General features: G+C 31.3%; 1 non-coding gene across 1 annotated transcript; it reads left to right on the top strand.

Moving 5' to 3' along the window:
• Positions 1 to 3804: 3804 nt before the first annotated feature.
• LOC112534732 lies at positions 3805 to 3912 on the top strand. Its single transcript, XR_003078997.1, has one exon. It is a non-coding gene; the product is annotated as a small nucleolar RNA R71 (small nucleolar RNA).
• Positions 3913 to 6704: the final 2792 nt, after the last annotated feature.

The raw sequence follows: 6704 nt of genomic DNA, 5'->3' as shown, positions 1-6704 counted from the left end.
TTTTTTATTTGTTTGCTTATACCCCTTTAGATTTAAACTTGATACTTAAAGAATTTCTTTCTTTCTTGAGATGTTAGGTTTTTTACGCAAATACAAACATGGATAATGAATGCACCTGGTTACTCAACAAAACATACATTAAGAAGCTTTGCATACTCATAAACTCAGTTGCCTTTTTACGCAAAAATTGACATTGGAGATTCTCGATTACTAAGCAACTAAAATAAGTGAAGTAGAATTATTAAACTTAGAGCCTTTTTTTTACCTATATCATATCTCACAAAACTAAGGCAAACCAATTTAATAATAAGAAAAATAATAATTTAAACCATACACTTCTAATTATACCCAACTCAAATTTGTCAAACTATTCATCATGTCCATATGCAAAGAATGGATATTTGATCATTTAAGTGCAAATAAACTCATAAGTTCACATAAATATGTTAAAAACTAACTCAAGAATTCAAGAAACCTAGCATACTGGCATTCTTTCATTAACTCTTATAAAGAATAATAACATAAAGTTGAGTAGAAAAATTAAGATTTTACAAAAATTAACCAAAGTTGCTAATTCTCATGGCATAGAAAATATAATTGAGGAAATATTATATTTCCCTCCACCACAATTAAATTTGACATTGTCCTCAATGTCATTGTATATATAAAAATAAAGAACAAGAAGGGAAGAAAAAAAATAGAACACTCCTCTAGATCTCAATGTTACATACAAAGCCATGAACTCGAATTCCAATCTCCATTAATCCCACCTTAGAAGCATATTTGAACACACATCATTGATAATCATAAAAGAAATAAGAAATGAAGAATTAAAAATAATAAACTATCTTAAATAAACTAAGAAGATTAAATTTTAAGGTAATTAAAAATTAGAACATAAAAATAAATAAAAATGAATCCTAGAATAAATTCTAATACAAAGTCTTAAATCAATGATATGACTATTTATGTAGAGAAGCTGGATATATATTTAATTTTTAAAGAGAGTGATTTAACTTAAAAATAACTCTATTTTTTTATTATAATTACAATCTAATTTTTTTGGATTTTATTATTTTAATTTTCGCCCAAAAATAGCCAAAAACTCAAAATTTTGCATTTTTCAGCGCCATTTGGAATTTTTCACACCTTGCGGATTGCGTTGTCAAGCTACTGCCGCGTCTGCCTATGCCGGAGGCCTGTCCGCGCCCATTGCGTGCCTTTCGCACCCCACCGATGCCTGCGCCCAGCTCGGTGCTCCAATGATCGAATTGCTCATGAGCCTGCCCACCGCCGTTGATACTTCTACGGGCTCGTGTGCTACTACTGTTGATTCTACTACGGGCCCATGCGACTTTAAGTTATTGCAACTTAGCTCGCACAAGTTTTTCTTTTTTGATTTTTTTAATTTTTTTCAACACTTGTAATTAACTTTTATGACAAATAATAAAAAATATAAATTTAAATAAAAAATTTAAGAAATATAAATACTTAATTACCTAAAAATAAAAAAAAAAATATTAACAATTTAAACAAAAATTGGAACCTAACAAAAATTAAAAATTAAAAAAATCATTAGAATTAAAAATAACTAATATTAAAAAAAATTAACTAATTCCTAGTCCTACAAGAAAATAAAACATACCTAAAGTTAAATAACTATCAATTTAATATTTTTACACTAAGCACACAATATCTACATAATAAAATAAGATCAATTAGACATGAAAGCATAATATTAAACAAATAAATTGACATGTTACCACATTGAGAAATATTGCTCTTTGAGAATCAAAGAAGGTAGAAATGCTCACTTTTTCTTTATGGTCCTATAAAGTAAACATAAATACTAAAAAAGAAAAAAGAAAATAAAAACAACTTAAATGTATAAAAATAAAATACAATTGCTAAGTTTATTGTCTATAGCTAGACATTCTTGATTATGCTCATGGTGGGCATTCATCCACGAACTCCACCACTTGGTCATAAGTCATTCCTTGCAAGTATGGCTTCATACTTTTAATGCGAACATCCAAAGTATCACAAAAGCTCTTATCAATTAAGAATGGAATGTCATCATATAATTGTTCATAAACAAGAGAATTTAAATAATTATATAAACGCTTATCAATAGTAGATTTAGGAGATAAAGTTAAAGAATCAAACATTTTAAAGTCTACAGTTTCTCCTAAAACTGTCATAGTAAGTTTTTCATTATGCACATCAATCACAGTTTTAGTAGTTGTCATAAAAGGTTTACTAAGAAATATAGTTTGCTCTTTATCCCTTGTTGGTGTGTTTTTCATATCAAGCACTATAAAATCAACATGAATTATTAACTTACCTCCTTGAACTAGCAAGTTTTCCACTATACCTCTTGGATGTTTTAATGATCTATCAGTAAGTTGTAAAGACATAGTGGTAGGCTCAACTCTCCCAAGCCAAGTTGTTCAAAAATCAAATAAGGCATCAAGTTGATGCTTGCTTCCGAATCTAACATGGCTTTTGTGATCTTTTTGTTACCCATTGTAATATCAATGGTGAAGCTACCAGGATCCTTCATTTTAAGAGGCAACTGATGTTGAAGCACTGAACTTAATACTTATACTTTTTAATTGTTCGCATATCACCTTTTGTTGCGCTTTAAATAATTTTGCATACAATGGCTTATTCTTGATAATATCCAATAAAGGTAAATTAGTATTAGTTTTAGAGAGCATCTCAATATTTTTTTAAAATAGCTTGCTCTCTTTTAGTCGGTTGGAAAAGGGAATAAATGGCCTATAAGGCTGAGCCGCCTTATGAAATTCAGGTCCAAAAAATGCTTCATTTTTTTCCTTCTCAAGCCTAAGATTAGGCTCTACTTTTTCTTTCTTTTACATGCTCTCCTCATTGATTTGTATTTCTACTAATTCATCATCTTTAGGTTTACTTATATAAGAAGAAGTATTATCTTTAGTTCCCATATCAATTCTATTATCAACAACCTCACTTTTTCTAATAGTGGCAATATAATTAGTTTGTTCAGGTTGACTTGATAATTTCTCTTTCTTGAGCTCTTGAATAGCTTCAACAATTTGTCCCATTAGAGCTTCTAAATGTTTCATTGAAGCCTCAATAAAATCTGTCTTTTTCTCATTCCACTCGATCCTATCATAAAAAGCCATCATAAATGATTGAAGTGTTTCCTCCAAACTAGACTTTCTTGCTCATTAGATTGAAGAGTTTGTTCTTGATATTGAAAGGAATGATTTGAGTTCCTTTGGAATTGAAAATATTGGTCTTGGTAATAAAGTTGATTTAGGTTCCTTAATGTTTGTGGTGGGTTTTGTTCATTATATCTGCAAGAAAAATTTGGATAATTTCTCTAACCTTAGTTATATATGTTGGAATAAGGATCATTCATAGGTTGCCTGAGTTGGTAAGAATCCACCATATTTGCTTTGTCATACATATTTCCTCTATAATTATTAAAAGATGAACAAATATTAACACCATGACCATAAATACCACAAATATCACATATCTCATTATTTAGTACATTTTTAGTTAAAGCAAGCATCTTAACTTTCTTAGTCAATTCAACAATTGTATGACCATCTCATTACTAGCTACTACTTCATTAACTCCTACTCTTTTTTTCCTCACACTTTTTTGTTGAGAATTGGCTCTTAACATCTAAAAGATGTCATAAAACTCATCAACTGTCATTTCTAACATAGCACTCCCAGCTGCACTATCAACCATACATTGATATTGTTGTATCAATCCATCATAAAATAATTTGTTGGTTATTAGAAGTGGGTATGCATGGTATGGGCATTGCAATAAAAGTGATTTGAAGTGATCCCATGCTTCACGAAAAGACTCAATATCCTTTTGATAAAAATTAAAAATTTAAACTCTTAATTCTTTGGTCTTTTGATGTGAGTAAAATCTACTCATAAGATTTTGATAAACTTCATCCCAAGTTTTCAATGAATTAGGAGGTAAGGTCATTAACTAAGCATTTGCTTTTTTTTTTTCAATGAATAAGGGAAACACATAATTCTTAGTTGATCCTCATTAAGTCTAGATAATGGAAAAATATGAACAACAACATAAAATTCTCTAATAAATGTTAATACATCTTTACTAGGCATACCATAGAATGAAGGAAGCATATTAAAATGAATGTTCTTGAGTTCATAATTTCTAGATGTATTACCTAGAAATATACATGAATTATAGGCCGTGCATAATCTTTCATAGCCATTTACGTTTCAGCTCTTAGTTCTCGTAGTAGATTTGTCATGATTTCAACTCCTTCTTTTGATTCTTCTTCAATCTTTTGAATTGATGAATCACTTGATTTAGTTTTTCTTCTTTGCATACAAAATAAAAAAAAATTGAAATTTAAAAACTTAAAAACAAAAAAAAAAACACATAAATAGAACATAAAACACAAAACACAAGAAACTTTTGACAATCAATCAATATTAGAAAATTTGGACATAGTTCCCTAGCAACGACGCTAAAAACTTGATGTGTCTAAGTTAGTACTCACAAGTGCACGAACCGTTTCTATAGTAAGAGTAAGTTCACTACGAGGTCGATCTCTCAAAGAACTATGAGGCCACTTGTTATAAAGACTAATTATCAACACAAAATAATAAAAGTAAATCCAAACACTCTAAATCAGTATTTTGAGAGAATAATATTCGTAAAATAAATTAACCAAACAATAAATAGATATGCAATGCCTTAAACTATATGCTAAAAAACAATATTTAGCCTATCAATTTACTTAGTAATCTCTTTGTTTTATTTTAAGCCTGGATCTAATGAATGAGACGGTGATGTGTCTTTTCCTTTAGTCACTCAAACTAATGATGCAACTAAAGTTTCTTATACCTACATAGATTGAAGCAAAGTTGGTGTCTCTAATACATTCAATCTAAATATGTTCATAACAATTACTATTGCTAAATTAATATGATGGTGAACTAACAATAATAATTAAAATTAAAAAAGATATGAAGGTAAAGAAATTATTCATTAAATAAATAGATAATAAAGTTCATACAAAAGTGAAAAGGCTAAATTAAACACTTATGAAAAGTAGCCTAACATATTTAACCAAATGATCATGATATTAAATAGAAAGACATAAAACAATAAAATAAAAGTTCCCTCTAGATCCGGAATTTTTTCAAGTAGGAAGATGATTGATCATCACTGTCCACTTCTTGAAAAGCTCCTTAGATCTTAAAAAAAGTAATGAAAACTAAATTAAACTGTTTATAGAAGAACTATAGAGAAAATAATGGTGGATAGATACAGAGAGCGGATAGGAGAAAGCTCTCCTCCCCTTTTTAGAATTAGACTTGTAGAGATATTATATAAAGAAGAGTCATTCTCTAAATAAGTTTCCCTAGAGATCTATATACTCAATATAAATCATTTAATATATAAGACTATAAGTGTCTTATCTCCACTAAAGATTATCTCATAATAACTCTTAATATAGATTCTAATACTTATACAAAATAACTAAAATTCATTTCTTGGGCCTTGTAATTTTCGGCCAGGCCTTGCAAATCGTAGTCCATGTGTAATATCCAGGATTTAAAATAAATAATAAAATTAATAATAATAATAATAATAAATAAATAAATAAATAAATAATTTCCTTTTTCTTTCCTTCCCTTTTCCCCCCTCTCCTTCTTTTCCTTTCTTCCCCTTCCTCCTTCCCCTCCCCCTTTTCCCTTCTCCTTGCCAATTGCCCTCTCCCCCGCCCACCTACGTGTCGTCGAGCTGTTGCCACCGCCGCGCATCTTTCTTTTCCTTCCTCCCGCTGCTGCACAGCCTTCAAACCTTCTCCCTCCCTTCCGCGCGACGCCGACGAAGGACGAAAGAGGCTGCCGTCGTCGATTCGGGCTCCTGCCGACATCCTTTCGGCAATCCGATGCTGGATTCGGACTCCTCATCACCCCAAAGCAAGTCTCCTCGTTGATTTCCTCCACCGGCAGCTTTAGAGGGGCTTCACTGGAGTAGACCCTTTCCGGCCCCAATCTGGTGCCTTCCGGTGAGTTTCCGGCCGAAACTGTCATGTTTTCGGACTCCTACAACTCAAGCTTCACATAGGCGCTTCTGGATTCGAATTTTGACACTGTTGGTAGGACCGGCTTCTGGACCATGGTACTTTCCGGACACGCGAAATATTACAATTTCGACTCGGTATAATTTTATTTAGACCCTATAAATTATGTTGTAATTCTAGAAAAATATTATGGCTATTAATTATCAATGATGGATAATTTAAAAATTAGTTGGATTTAATTAATTGTGATTGTGTTGTGTTGCGGAGTCAAGAAACATAATGCAATTTTGGTGGCCTGACTCCCGTTAAATTAATCGCAGAATATTTAAAGTGTTTCTAGCAAGTTCTGGACCCGTTGTAAGGGGAGTAAATGTCCATAATTTAGGGGAGGCTCTGCCGAATTTTCGACAGAATTCTCGAGTCTAAAATAATTTTAGGCAGTCTAATCTAGAGGTCTAGGCCTAGGAAAATTTAAGAATGTCTATTAACCGAGTTTTTTAGTGAATAATAATTCGTCCATCCCGCTAGCTCCACCCGAGGCGTTAGAGCAGACTGCAGAGCGCGATAGAACTGTGATTTAAAGTCATATAATAATTGTACTTTGGCATGTCTAGATTTCATT

Source organism: Ricinus communis, chromosome 3, assembly GCF_019578655.1.
Source record: "Ricinus communis isolate WT05 ecotype wild-type chromosome 3, ASM1957865v1, whole genome shotgun sequence".
NCBI classification, from domain to species: Eukaryota; Viridiplantae; Streptophyta; class Magnoliopsida; order Malpighiales; family Euphorbiaceae; genus Ricinus; species Ricinus communis.
This window is presented reverse-complemented; position numbering and strand designations above follow the sequence as displayed.